This window comes from Euphorbia lathyris, chromosome 8, assembly GCF_963576675.1.
Source record: "Euphorbia lathyris chromosome 8, ddEupLath1.1, whole genome shotgun sequence".
Lineage (NCBI taxonomy): Eukaryota > Viridiplantae > Streptophyta > Magnoliopsida > Malpighiales > Euphorbiaceae > Euphorbia > Euphorbia lathyris.
In genome coordinates this window covers 17,370,921-17,386,241 of record NC_088917.1, presented here as the reverse complement: position 1 = coordinate 17,386,241, position 15,321 = coordinate 17,370,921, and the positions used below count along the sequence as shown (strand labels likewise).

The window sequence follows — 15,321 nt, the reverse complement described above, 5'->3', positions numbered from 1 at the left end:
TTTTGTAACAATAAACTCCTCGTGGTTTGACTTTTATTTTCTTTCGGCTTGAGATTAGCAAACTTAAGTCATAGATGCCACGTGGATGTCATGTCAATCATTTTTAGTCACAAAAAGTACATGTTCTTTTCCGGTTGAATACATCACGGGCCAAGAAAATTGGTTGTTCCCTCATCTTGCTTATAATAACTTGCCAAAAGCTCGGGGTCAATCGGTTTTTATGGCCAAGTTGAATGAGGCCTAAAGTATTAGGCCTCTTTTTCTTGCATCCCTAATCCTCTTATAAAAGGGGAAAATTACACAGAAATTCATTTTTTAAAAACTATTTACAACTATGTCAAGTCATAATTTTAGATTATGTCAAACTAGTAAAATTAGTACTTTTAATATATTTTAAGGATTAGAATTTATAAATTAAAAGTCTATAATATATTTTCTAGGGTTTATGATTTATGAATTGGAGTCTAGAATTTTTAAATTATGGTGTAAAATCATAATATATAGAGAATAATGACATATTAAGAATTAAGTTTGGTGACATGAGTTAGTTGTAATTTCGTACTTAATTATGATATTCATGTATTTGACCTTTACTAAAGACGTGGTGTTGGGATGCACATAATCACATCTCCGATAAATGGGTTTGATAATTTCATGTTAAAAGGACACGGACACATACTTCACAAGCAATAGAAAAATAAAAGTCAAATGGTGAGTAGGTTTTGGTTGCAAAATAAAGTATTATGACAATTCTATTCTATTTCTAATATTTAGAGTATCATGAATGTAATTAGCCTACCCTTCGTCACTAAGGGCGCGTTTGTCATTGTTTTTCCAGATCCTAAAAGCAGATTTTCCAATTAAAAACAACATTTTTTTTTTGTTTACATGGAAGGCACAATGCCCGAGAAGGGGGGGGGGAGAGGAGAGAAAACAGAAATTAAAACTTAATCACGAATGACTCTGCTAAGAATCGAACCCTGACAATCTTCATTGAGGATTCCCTGGAGGTCTGCAGGAGGTTAATCAAATTCATGAAAACCTATGTGACAAGAACCTGCGAAGTTCGTCAACCAGTCAGCGGCACGATTACCCTCCCGATAAATGTGTTTAAAGGTGGTAACCTAGCTTCTCTCTCGTAATTCCTTACAGCGGTCCAAAATCCACGAATAGGGGTGGGAAGGTCCCATCTCTTTCGTTAAGAGTTTTAAAATTGCACACGAGTCAACTTCCAACACAACTTTCCGGAAGCCCTTATCCCACGCTTGCTTCATCCCGAAGTATAACCCTCATAATTCTGCTAATGTTACTGTGCACCATCCAATGCTAACTCCGAATCCCCCTAGCCATTCACCACATCTTCCTCGAATCAGTCCTCCAGCGGAGGCCCTACCCGGATTACCCTTGCAGGTTCCGTCAGTATTTACCTTTACCCAATCCTCCCCGGGCGGCTCCCAACAAATCCAGATTCTACGAGTAGTCGTCACTCTTGAGTTTGCAAGCAGAGCCTGAGCTTGCTGATATTCCTTGCATTGTTGCAGGATTTGATCCACGCCTCTCCACAGGTTGCTACATCCTCCAAAAATTAATTCATTTCTTCCTTTCCAGAGTCCCCAAATTACAAAGGCAAAAACGACAGGCCAAGCAACTTGATGGACCAGACAAGCACAACAAAGAGAACCATTCGCATAAGTTACCACTGAAAAAGATCGTCCTAAGGTTCCACAGGATAATGAGTGCCCAAAGTCGTCGAGCGACATAACAATCACGCAGAATGCGCAGCTCGGTTTCTCGTTGGCGACAGCTTTTGCAGTCCTCGGAGTTTGCCAAGCCTCTACGGACTCGATTCACATTGCAAAGAATGCTATTATGAAGAACAGGCCATACAAACATTTTAATCTTTTCTGGTATGTTCAACTTCCACACTTTTTCCCAAATTGGATCCTGTCTTTGCTGTGTTGAGTTCACCAGGATTTCATATCTGGTGCGGACTGAATAACTACCCGACGCACAAGACGGCCAGTACCAAACATCAGGATCGTGACTTGTCGGACTAAGGGCATGAGCAGCGACTTTCAGAATATCTGAAGACGAGAGCAAGCTTGGAGTTTACTCCAATCCCAGCAATCCCGCAAGGGGTCCCAGTAATCTCTTACTACATTGTTCGCCTCCTCTTCCCCTATACCTGTTGTACTATTAGTTTTTAGGACCTCTGATCCACACCATAAGTCTTTCCAGAACCTCGTCTCACTACCGCTGTAGACCAGCTTCGCCGTTCCTTGCTGAAGAATTGTTTTCCTGCGACAATACTCTTCCAGGTCGCAGAGTTTGGCGCCTGTGCCTGTAACATATGTAGGCCTCGCCTATTGCCACTGTACTTCGCTCGAACCACTCTAACCCAAAGTGGTTCCGTGTCGGTCAGGGCTATCCGGCTAAGCCTTGCTATCATAGCCACATTGAAATCCCTCACTCGTCTGATCCCAAGACCTCCCTCGCTTTTTTCCTGCAAACCATATTCCAATTCACTAGATGAAGCCTTCTTACATGTCCCAAAGAAACCCTCTGTTGAATTTATCGAGACGATCACATATGCTTTTAGGAAGCAGCATTGTCTGCATAGTGTAACTCGGGACAGCAGCCATGACTGATTTAACAAGAGTTAACCGGCCCGCCAGATTCAGAGATTTTGATTTCCATCCTGCTAGCTTTGATTGCACTCTATCAACAACTGACCCATAGAGTTTTTTGTTAATTCGCTGATGTATCATTGGCATTCCTAAATACTTTCCCAGGTTCGATGTCTTTGCAATTCCTAGAACTCGGCCAATATTCAAGCTAGTGGATTCAGACACATTGCTTGAGTAGAAAACTTGGGATTTCGTGAGGCTAATTTTCTGTCCCGAACATTCAGAAAACTTACTCAAAATATCATGGATAACCATGACTTGCTCAACAGATGCCTCTGCCATTAGCACGATGTCATCTGCAAAGAATAGGTGGGACAAGGCAGGCCCTCCTCTAGAGAGTTTAACTGGTTTCCACGTTCCCTCATTAACAGCATCCGAGATCATGTGATTCAACCTTTCCAAGCATAGCACAAAGAGATAGGGCAAAAGGGGGTCTCCTTGTCTGAGCCCCCTAGTTGGGTGGAACGTAGGCAAAGCTTCCCCATTCCATAAAACACTCACAAGCCATGATTAGGTTAACTAAAGAGTTATCAAAACCAACCTCCATGAGAGTATTCCGTAGGAAATCCAAGAAACTCTATCGTAGGCTTTCTCAAGATCTAACTTCAGTACCATCATCCATTTGCGTCCCTTTTTTCTTCTGAAAGAGTGAATAGTTTCCTGCAATAAGATTATGTTGTCAGAGATTTGCCTTCCTGGCACAAAGCTACTCTGAGCCGGACCAATAATAGTACGAAGAGAGGACTTTAGCCAGTTCACAATACATTTCGTCACCACTTTATACAGAACAAAGCACAGGCTGATGGGACGGAACTGTGTGATCATATCCGGATTCTCCACTTTTGGGATCACTGTAATGTAGGTATCATTCCAGCTTGGGGGCATTACCCCCGTATTTAGAACATCAAGAATAGAATTTGTGACTTGTACTCCGATAACAGGCCAAAGCCTCTGATAGAAGCCCGTTTGAAACCCGTCGGGGCCCGGAGCTTTGAAAGGGCCCATAGCAAAGAGAGCAGCCCTAACTTTAGTCGCGTGGAAAGCGCTGTGACGCTGCAAAGGGGTCGGGAAAGTGCATGAGGTATGCAGCAGAGGGCGGTCCCTTATATCTTCAGTGAAGTGCGTAGCAAAATGGCTTGTAGCATGCTCCTGGATCATTCAGTTATCACATGTCCATCTTCCAGCTTCATCCCTAAGACCCTCAATCTTGTTCCTCCGTCTTCGAATAATGGTTGACGTGTGAAAGAAGGCTGAATTTTTATCCCCAAATTTCAGCCATTTGACACGGGATTTTTGATACCAAAGAGTTTCCTCTTGTAAAATAGTCGAATTTAAATCCAGTAGGAGCTTTTTTCCAATCGAACCAGACCCTGCATGAAGTTGGTAGCCATGAGCTTCTGGACCCCAGCAAGGCGGCGGTACATGCGCTGCTTTCTATAAAAAATATTTCCGAAGACATTACGGTTCCATGTTTTTAGTTCCGGAGTGATAGCGGCGATCCCCTCCGTAACTTGCACATCCTTTTGCCAATTCTGCTGAAAGAAAGTCTGAAAGTTCTCATGTTGAAGCCACGCGGCTTCAAAATGGAAGGGCTTGTTAGCGGGATTAGCACTTACTAAGTTCAGGTTCAGCAGGATAGGAGCATGGTCTGATTTGTTGCAAGGTAGATGTCGGATACTAGCCTCAGGGAACCAGCTACGGAAAGACGTATTACACAAAGCCATATCAAGCCGACAGGCAACTCTGGTGCGCAATGTCGAACCCCTATACCAAGTGAACTGCGGACCCTGAAAACCCATATCAATTAACTGCATATCGTTTATCCACCGAGCAAAGAACGAACACCGATCAAGAACCCCTGGTGCGCCCCCTTGTTTCTCCTCTCTGCTTTTAATGCAATTAAAATCGCCTAAAATAACCCAGGGTTCCTGAACCCCACTGTGGAGCGAAATCATATCCTCCATGAATTGCCATTTATGGATCAGTTGTGGTCTGACATACACAAATGTAGCGCAAAAGGATCTGTTCTGTAAAGCACCTCTTGAAAAAGTAATCTTTGTGTGAAGGAACTGTTTATTCCGAGCAATAACTTGGATACTCAATCTGTCATGATTCCAGAACAGCCAGATGCCACCACTAAAACCTTCTGTATCAACTGTAGCTACATCAAAAAAATTCAGCCTACGCCGAAGGACTTCCGCTCTAGTCGAAGGGAGTCTCGGTTCAAGCAACACCAAAATCTCAGGTTTATATATCGAAAGAATGTGACGAAGAGCCCGGTGAAACTCATTACCACCGGCTCCAAAGCAGTTCCAGGATAAAATCAAAAAAAAAATAACAAGGAGCGAAACAACACAAACCTCTGATTACTGAGGTGGACCACTAAGGCCAGAAATCTGACCCATTTCTTCATTGAACCCATAGCTATCGAGAGGAGATAGAGGAGCACGAGAGGTTGCACCTGATCTGCTTCGTTTACTTCTATCCGGAGAGTCGGCCCTCATCAGACTATTTTCCTTGCCCCTGTGTGCCTTATCCAAGTCCATTGAAACATCACTAACATTATCTAGTAAGGTCCCAAAGACATTTGACGCTTTGTGAGATTTTCCTCCAATTGGTGCTGGGCGAGTCTTTAAAGTCTTTCCCGGGGATCCTGTCATTTTGAAAGAGAAACCAATAGAATCCTGATTAGTCCGACTTGTTCCGGCTACCTCTTTATGCACTTCAGTTGTTATCCCAGGCTGCTCCGGCTGAGTGTTAATTGGGGGGTTTGGATTGAAGAGAGCTCTCAACTTTTTTTAGCCGTGGAGTGTATTTACGTTTGGGGACACAAAGCCATTCACCACAGCTTGAAGCGGCTTCGTCGCTAATGAGTATAGCCGAGCTCGGGCCATTCACCTGTTCCTGCTTATCCCTACTATCCAGTTGCTGCCCCTGATCTTGCATTAGCACATCTGCCCCTTTATCAGCAGCTTTGGATTTAAGAGTCTCTGGTATCCCACCATGCAGGATTCCTGGGTTTCTGCAGCCTTCCTTCTCGTGTCCATCTAGCCCGCACTTCTGGCACGCTGTGTATAGCCCTTCATACTCAATATGATAGGTGTTCCCATTGAGACGGAATTGCGCTATTAGTGGCTTACTGAGGTCAATCTCAACGCACACGCGTGCAAACTTTCCTTGCGCCCTTCCTGTAGTGTTTTTATCTGCTCGGATAGCCTTATCGAATGAATTCCCAATTAGTAGCAACACATCCTCTTGGTAAAACTGGAGAGGGAGTTTAGGAAATCGAGCCCATACAAGTGTTTTGTCCACCAAGGCAGCTGACGAAACGAAAGTAGGGGACCATTCACGAACCGTCAAGTAGTGTCCTTGCACCAGCCATGGCCCGTCTTGGATAACATGGTCTCTATCTGAAGTTTTGTCAAAATTTACTAAATGGAACCCATGTCCAAGATCGATCATTGTGAAATCACCTTCCGTTTTCCAGATTTCTGTGGCTCTGTTTCTAAGGGCAATATATCCCACATTCCGACCGAGAATCTTGATAATCAGGGCATTCGCCCATGCCTGAGACCATTCTTCGACAAGTTCAGGGGCAATGTTGATGTCTGGGAAAAGAGGATCATTATTCACGTGGCTGATGGAACCTTGTCCAGAAACACGTAAGTCAATCGGAATTCTACGTGGTTCTGTCATCGGAACATCATTCAAGATTTCCTTGAATGATCAGTATCTAGTAGGTGAACTGGGGATCTGAGGGGCGGCGTTATCTAGTGGAATTGGAGGGGGCGGCGGTGGTGACGGCGTAGATCGTGGAAGAGGTTGAGTTAGGGTTTCGAGCGACATCTTCTGCTTTAATTAATAATATTAAAAACAACATTTGTTAAATGCAAAACCGTTTGTAGTTTATGGGGAAAGTAGTTGTCACAACTTATCAAGAAAGCTGATATTTGATTTTTCGGACAAAAATAGTCATAAATTTTAATATAACCTAAGCTTATATTTTTTTTTTATTTCTTTACTTTTTAAACTTTTATTGTGTTATTACCAAACACTCATCAGATTTTTTCTTCACCGTAGATTCCGTTGGCTACAATAATTCAAACTAGCCCTAAAATTGGTTGTTTTTTGGTTGAATATAATGGAACAAATATAATGATTCTTTTTAGCTCTCTCAATAATTGTTTTCACTACAGTGGATACACAAGGGTCTAATATGTTGCTTGCTAAGGAAAACGAGTTTCTAACCACTCTAATTAATACCTTGTTATGAATGAGGAATGATGATAATCTAAGAGAACATCTAATTTCAAAATAATGACCAATGGGTTTGATTCAGCTTCTCAGTTGACTTCTTTGCTTGTTCGTTGACTTGTGCCGGGATGGAATTTTGGGATACACTTTGATATCAAATTTAGTGACAAATCAAGGCATAAAAAAAGCAATATTTAACGCAATCAAGAGAGGAAAAGTAAAGAATATCTATTTATAAGTTTCTACTAACATGAAAATACTATTTTACTTTTAACTTGGGAAGTAAAGCGGTTTTTACTTCTTTTATAAGGGGGTGTTTGGATGCTCCTTTTGGTGCTCCTGTTTGTCTTTTTAGTTCGAAATGAAGAGTTTTAGGTGTTTGGTTAGTGACATTCTTGTTTGCCTTTTACACTTGAAAAGTAGCATTATGTGTTTGGTTAGTCAAACTCATGTTTGCTTTTTACACCTGAAAAGCAGCCTTTTACAAAAGCAGAGAATATCTGTTTTTTTAGAAAAAGCAGTTTTTTCCAACAGGAAACCGTAACAGCAACTAGCAACAGCAAACAACAAACCGTAACAACAAACAGCAAACAGTAAGTAAAACAAACGGGCCCTAAGGGCCCGTTTGTTTTATCTATTGTTTGCTGTTGCTGTTTGCTATTTGCTGTTACGGTTTGCTGTTTGCTGTTGCTGTTTGCTGGTTGCTGTTGGAAAAAGCTGCTTTTCCAAAAAGCAGAGATTCTCTGCTTTTGTAAAAGGCTGCTTTTCAGGTGTAAAAAGCAAACAGGAGATCACTAACCAAACACTTAATGCTGCTTTTCAACTGTAAAAGGTAAACAGGAGAAGCCTAACCAAACACCTAAAACTCTGCTTTTTAAAATGAAAAGGCAAACAGGAGGTGAAAAGCAGGTAAACAAACACCCCCTAAGTGTTCCTTTCGGAATGTAAAAGCGAATTGGAACTATGTTTAGAATTTGTCCAAAACAATGACTATAAGAAATTCTGCGGTCCAGATTTAGTTACCAAGTTTTACATAGGTTGACTTTAGGTTTGTGAGATGCCAAAATTTGGTCGTACCATACATGAAATACAGTGGAAATGTTTAATTTTATTCTTGAGTCCTCACTTTACCTTTACTTGTAATAAGACTTGTGATTCAACATTTACTGTTTTTATTATATTGCCTATTAGTCACTATCTCTATCTTTTTTATCAATAAATCCATATAAATTTCATCTATTAACTATTAGTTCACTATCTCACTCTATTCATCAATCATGATGTATATGTAATATATGAATCTACATATATAAAAATAAATTAAAAGTGTCCAAATAGAAAATTAAACATCTAAAATTTCATATAAACAATGAATTGGGATGAGAATCTCGTAGGAGGAGAGCGATCCCTATTCCCGTTTACGGGATTTTTTTTTATTCTCATCTTATGGGGTAATTAAATGGGAATACCTCATTTTTATCAGGGTAAATCTTTGTAGGGAACAAATAATCTCTACCCCATTTACGGCCTTAGACATACTATTAAGTTTATTGCTCTAAATAGTCATCCTAGTTAACATTTAAAAAAGGTTTAATAGATGTGTTGCACCTTGTACTTGGTTTAAAATTCTTCTAAGTATCTATGTAAACTTTTAAAAATTCAAAATAATTTATATTCTTATCCAATTATATTAAGTAACCCTCTATTTTTGTCAAATTGCGTTTAATAACTTTATATTCTTATCCAATTGCATTCAATTACCCCTTATTCTTATCCAATTGCTTTGAATAACTCTAAAACAAAACTTAACTGCCCGTGAACTTTCAAAAGTTCCTAATTTTTTTTTATCTATTTGGTATTTTCTTTTTAACATGTGACTAGCATTTTGAAATGTGGCCGAGCATTTTGCATCCAACAAATTCTTTTGAGAAATAAGAGTTTATTGAATGGAATTGAACAAAAATAGATGGTTATTTGGAACTTTTGAAAATTCAAAGACAGTTGAAGTTTTAGACAAACAAATGTATTAGGCTCTTAAAAATTTATCAATATAATTTTTATTGAAATAAAAATAGGACTTAAGTTGATGCACTCTATGTTAACTTTAAGTTTAATCACCCTAGATCTAACGATAGGTAGAGTCCATGTGAACATTTCTAACATCAAGCATTCTACTTAGTAACGGCCTGAAAGAGCAAAATGGTTCTTACCTACAATGCATAACCTATAAATACAAGTGATTGTGTACATTCTCTCTACGTACTCTCTTGCTCTAACTTTTACTTATTTATCACTAATTTTACCATCAGAGTTTACACAAACCACCATCCCTACACCATAAATTAAAATTTTGGAGCCATCTTAAAATTTATCTATCACCTAATTGATTAACATGTGTAAACTTAACACAAACACTAACTTTAAAAATTCATTCAACAATCAATATCCAAGTTGTTGACATTGTACATTTACTACAAGTTAGCCGTCTGGGTACCTTTTTCCCAACAAAAAAATCCATTAACATAACAACAACACCAACCAAAAATTCCAAAGCAACACCAATTTTTTTCTCCTAATTATATTCCATCTCATGACTTATTTCCTTATAAGTTAACCCTTCCTAGCATTGACATTCTAATTCTGTCTTCTCCTCCTCCTCCTGCCCCTACTCACTATATATACACACACAAAACACCCAATTTCAACCAAAAGAATTTCAGTAACCCCAAAAATAATTCATACCCATTAACTGAAACATCATAAAGATGGCAACTTTGCAGAGATCCAAAGCTTTTAGGAGGCAAGGTTCATCTGGGTCTGTTTGGGATGGAAAATTGCAAGAGGAGACTATTGAGCATAGGGAGCTTAGGCCATGTCAAAGTGGTTCAAATATTATGAGTATGGATTGTAGTACCAACTCTATTTCTTTGCATAGGAGCTTGTCAACCCCTAATTCTGCCAATCATCATCATCATCATTCTGAGCCTTCTTCTTTGAGCAAACCTTTGGGGATTCCTATATCTAAATCTGGGAAAAGAAATTTGGTTTTTTAGGATTGTTTAATGGGATCAACGTTTATATGATTTATTTCGCGGGACGACTGTCTTCAGGATATCACGACTGTGATGTGCCTTCTGCAGGCATCCATTTGTTACTTCTAGCTGACGTCTGCGGCTCGAGTTGGCCCAGACGTATTAGACTGTAGTTTTTTCTCTTTTCTTTGGGGTCCTCCCCTCCATGTAACAAAAAAAAAATGTTTATGTGATTTTGATCATGTAATATCATTTTGTAGGGTTTTCTCTGTCTTTCTTGCTATTATTCTATGTTGCTTCTTAGTTATTATGGAAACGGACGCCAACTTTGTTTCTAAAAAAAATATAGCTAGGAAATGATATTGAAAATGAAAAAGAAACGAAAACGGACACGAAACGCGAAAAAATTAATGAAGAAGAGTTTCCGTGCAACATAAGTTCTTACATATAACTCTAATAAGCTATACAAGGTGAAAGTAAAAATGAAAGTGCCTGAAACTCTTTGAAACTCAATGGTAACTTTTTTCAAGGGTCACACAATTCAAACAATTCCAGCCGGTTCTCTCTCCTCTAACGAGATGTGGCTTTTTTAAGAGGACGGCACACCATGTCATCAATCCGTCTCAAACGGAATCAACCAAAGAGAAGTCAGGATTGTGCACACTATTTGATTTAATTATCTAATTAGCTCTTAGATTTGCACACCTTTTATACTCTTTTTTGTTATTTTTCATTTTTAGCTCATAAACAGCAATATAAATCTTACATGTACTTGTTATTCCTCAATGAGAAATATGGAAAGAGTCATTTTGATTTTTCACTCATTCATTTTAAATTTACGATGGTATCAGAGTAATTTCGCTAATATTTCTATCTTCTTGCTTCCAAACACTTTTCAATAGCCATTCACAACAATAAACGTTCATATTTCTTTCCTGTTAATGGAATATTATTATTGTCAATTGTATCTCACATATTCATGGGCCCAAATTACAATCAGTGGTCAAGATCAGTGAAGGTTACTTTGATGTCGAAAAATAAATTCTCATTTGTAGATGACACCATTGAAGCACTAGATCCAACAGATTCCATATATACAACTTGGTAATGTTGTAATACAATGGTGATTTCTTAGTTGTTGCACGCAGTATCATAGTCAATTGCGTTAAGCATTATCTGGCTGGACAAAGCTTTAGATATCTAGGCAGTTCTGAAAGATCGATTTTCATAAGGAGATTTACTCAGAATTGAAGAAGGAGATACACAATTTCAAGCATAAATCAGTCCAAATATATCAGCTAACTATATCAATAATTGACCATAAATTTCAGTTAATGGTTTTAACCATTATCTTAATGCTTAACCAAAAATAATGAGTAATAATATTTTTATCCAAACTTAAATATAATGGTTAATCAATATTAGCCAAAATAATGGTTAACCATTATTTATTTCCTATTTCTTTTATTTTTAGTTTATTTGCTGTAGTTTTTTTATTCTTTATTTTTTACTTTTTTTTTTTTTTGCGAGTTTTTTTTGTTAAAGAAATCAACACCTAAGAGTCTAGGTTATGGGATAGTTTACTCCTAACTATTGGGTAAATTACATACGTGGTGTACAACCTTTACCCGTAATCACACTTTGGTGTACAACCAAAATTTTGTCACACTAAACTGTACAACCTTTTAGTGACCTCCTACTAAAGTGTACAGCAGGTAAAAATGACCGGTCAATGCTCAGTCAACACGCCACCTCAGCTTTGACTGGTCAAAAAGTAAAAAAAAATACAACCACTTAATATAAAATTAGTTCTATACCCCTATATCTTCATATCTTCATCTTCTTCCCTCTATTTCTTTCTCTCTCTTCAAATTTCTTTCTCTCTCTAACCTCTCTCTTTGAATTTCTTTCTCTCTCTAACCTATCTCCATAAAATCAATATAAAAAAAAAGTTATACAAATAACATAATTTACACGTAACATACATCTCAACTTGAATTTATTGGTATTTAAAATAAAAGTTATACAAATAACACTAAAATGGATTAGTAACTTGTATAATAGAATTTGAGTTCAAATATGTGAGAAGACTTGCATGAATTCATGATCAGATTCAAGAGCAGTCATTAAATCAGGAGGAAGACAAATCTCCAACTCCATACTTCCTCCACCTTCTCTTCCAGGATACCGGCGTCACTTTACCACTAAACTTAGCAGTCATTAAATCAGGAGGAAGATCAATCACCGCCCTCATGTACCTTCCACGCCGCCCATCCCAGATTCTGCTTCAGCAATTCTCCGGCTGTCGTGAATGCTCTAAGCGGATGAATACAGTTCCCGAAATAGTTCTGCGATAACGGCGAATTCAATCTCGATTTGTCGTTGCAAGCAACTCTGCAACTCGTTACTTGATTCTCCGGTAGACGGCGGATTCGGGTTATGCACCGCCAGAGAAACGCTGATAAGGCTTGCAGAGATGAGATCTTGGGAGTGTTGAGTTCTGAATTAGCTTTTTGTTTGAGTGTGGCTATGGCGTCTGAGGAGAAAAGGAACATTCTCTCTTTCAACAATGGCGATTCGAATGGAGATAAGAACTGGTCGAGATCTGTGAACGGGAGATTGACGATTTTATCATAACCTTCAGCAATCCACCGATTGAGGATCGGCGGACGCGAGATTTGAAAATCGGTATGATTCTCTTCTTCTCTCTATTGTGATTGGAAAATCTCAGAAAATGTGTTGAAGAAATGCCAGAAAGAGTTACCGTCGTCAATCGCGTGATTCATGGAACAATCGATGAAGATTCCGTCAATTAGTTCCGTAACTTGAATTGTCAACAGAGATTTGACATGGCCGTCGTGATTCAGAGCTCGATCGTGGTCAAAAAAAGATTGAACAATTAAAGGAACATAAGTCGGAGACAAAACATCAGAAATCGATAAATCTGAAGCGATAGCGTGAATGAATCTTATCAGAACTCTCAGTTGTTATGTTTTATGACCCTGAAAACAAAATAGATCTAATTTGAAGTTTCCTACAGATTTATGATATTGATTTTATGGAGAGAGGTTAGAGAGAGAAAGAAATTCAAAGAGAGATGTTAGAGAGAGAAAGAAATTTGAAGAGAGAGAAAGAAATAGAGAGAAGAAGATGAAGATATGGAGAGATATGGGTATAGAAGTAATTTTATATTAAGTGGTTGTATTTTTTTAACTTTTTGACCGGTCAAAGCTAAGGTGGTGCGTTGACTGAGCATTGACCGGTCATTTTTACCTACTGTACACTTTAATGGAAGGTCATTAAAAGATTGTACAGTTTAGTGTGACAAAATTTTAGTTGTACACCAAAATGTGATTACGGGTAAAGGTTGTACACCACGTATATAATTTATCCCCTAACTATTTGTTAGTTTTTTAATGGCCTAATACACAAATAACCCCCTGAACTTGTTCAAATGTTGCAACTGCCCCCCTCAACTTTCAATTGTAACAACTTACCTCTTAAACTTGTTCAATTGTAAAACATAACCTCAAATTTGGAATTTTTTTACCCCATACTTGAAGCAACAGTAAAAACGTTTCTCCGGATTCGTATCACACCAAAGATCTGATTATCACACTCCATGAGCATTGCAGATTTTGCATTTCACATGTTTCTTCAATTGCAGTCCATGTCAGCAATTTGGGGTGATATTTTACAATTGGACAAGTTTAAGGGGTAAATTGTTACAATTAGACAACTTCGAGGGGTAAGTTGTTACAATTGAAAGTTGGAGGGGGCAGTTGCAACATTTGAACAAGTTCAGGGGGTTATTTGTGTATTAAGCCTTTTTTAATTTACTGATAATCATTATATGGGAAAAATTATTAGGAGCATCCGGATCTCTATGTTAAATGAAGGACTTCTTATACATATTTTGTCATGTGTAATATGGACTCACATATATTATAAAGGGTTCTCTGTTTTAAATATTAAATTGGACCACAATACACATATCCAAATATGAATTGGGGATCTTCCAAGTGACATGGAAGACTCGTACTTAGTATAAAAACTCCATTATATGATTATAATTTATATTAGTCAAGTATTTATTTAAAGCACATAAAATAAAATAATATATATATATATATATATAAAATAAATAGTTCGGTTAATTAAAACGGTCGTTTTTTTAAAATAAAATGTCTAAACCGGTAATCGTTATAATCAATATATACAAACTTTTTTTTTTTAAAACCAATATATACAAACTTAAACATTGTTTTCACTTTAGCACAATTTGAACCATTTTACAGTACTTTTCATTTGAGTCGCGGTGTGCACAGCTTGAGTAGTCTGGAATCCCAGTATCGCGCTGAGAAGCTGCGACGTACTGTATGCTTCCTCTTCCGCCGGATCTACCTCTTCCAGCAAAGGAGCCAGGTTCCTGGGGGAGACCGGGATCATCGGCGCAGGTCAGAGCTCGCAGCTCCGGTCGCAGGCTCCTTTGTCGGTGCAGTTTCAGTTGGGGTTTGCATCATTCCGATGTTCTGAAGTCACTCGTAGTCCACGATCACCGCACTAAATAAATAGGTATCAGACTGTATAGTAACTGATGACGGGTTCCTTCGTCTTTGGAGGAGTTTCCAAGGTGTTAGAACGCATACCATTGAATGGAGTGTGGTATTTACAGGCCTTGCTGATGGGTTTGGGGGCCTTGATTGGCTCGATGGGCTTTCTGCTTATCCTAACGGGCCTGATGGACCATATCCATATTTCAAATTTTTTACACATTAAATATATATTAGTGCTATTTTATATGTGGAATCTAAATTGATATAAATTGATACGTACTTCCTTGAAAACTAAATAGATACATTATCCCTTTAAAATACATTACTTTTTTGCTATTATTTAACCAAAATAAGTTTATTACCATATATAAAATTTAATGATTTTAATGAAAATAAATAAATAAAATCTACTCGATTTTATGGAACAAACTCGAAAACTTTAATAATTGTAAATGCAATTTTACCTTTTCCATTCAAGTACGATACCGTTCCATCACGCCTTAGCACAAAAAAGAATTACTTCTTTTCGGGCCAGTACATAATATGGTCCCATCCCAATACATTGTCTTAATGTTCCCACTTCCATATCAACCGTCCGATCAATCAACATCTAACGGAGATCATTACTCCACGATTCTATCCCACTATCCTTTGATATACATAAATGAGCATGGCTCATATTCGTCCACGATCTCTCCCTTTCTACCGTCAGATTCAAATCACATCCAACGGATGAACATCCCTCTGCACACTCCCTCTGCAATTCTTGTCTGAAAACAATTAATATCCCGC

General features: G+C 38.2%; 1 pseudogene; it reads right to left on the bottom strand.

The window, feature by feature from the left end:
* Positions 1–11,957: 11,957 nt before the first annotated feature.
* Positions 11,958–12,960, bottom strand: LOC136202981 (uncharacterized acetyltransferase At3g50280-like; annotated as a pseudogene).
* Between the last annotated feature and the right edge of the window lie 2,361 nt (positions 12,961–15,321).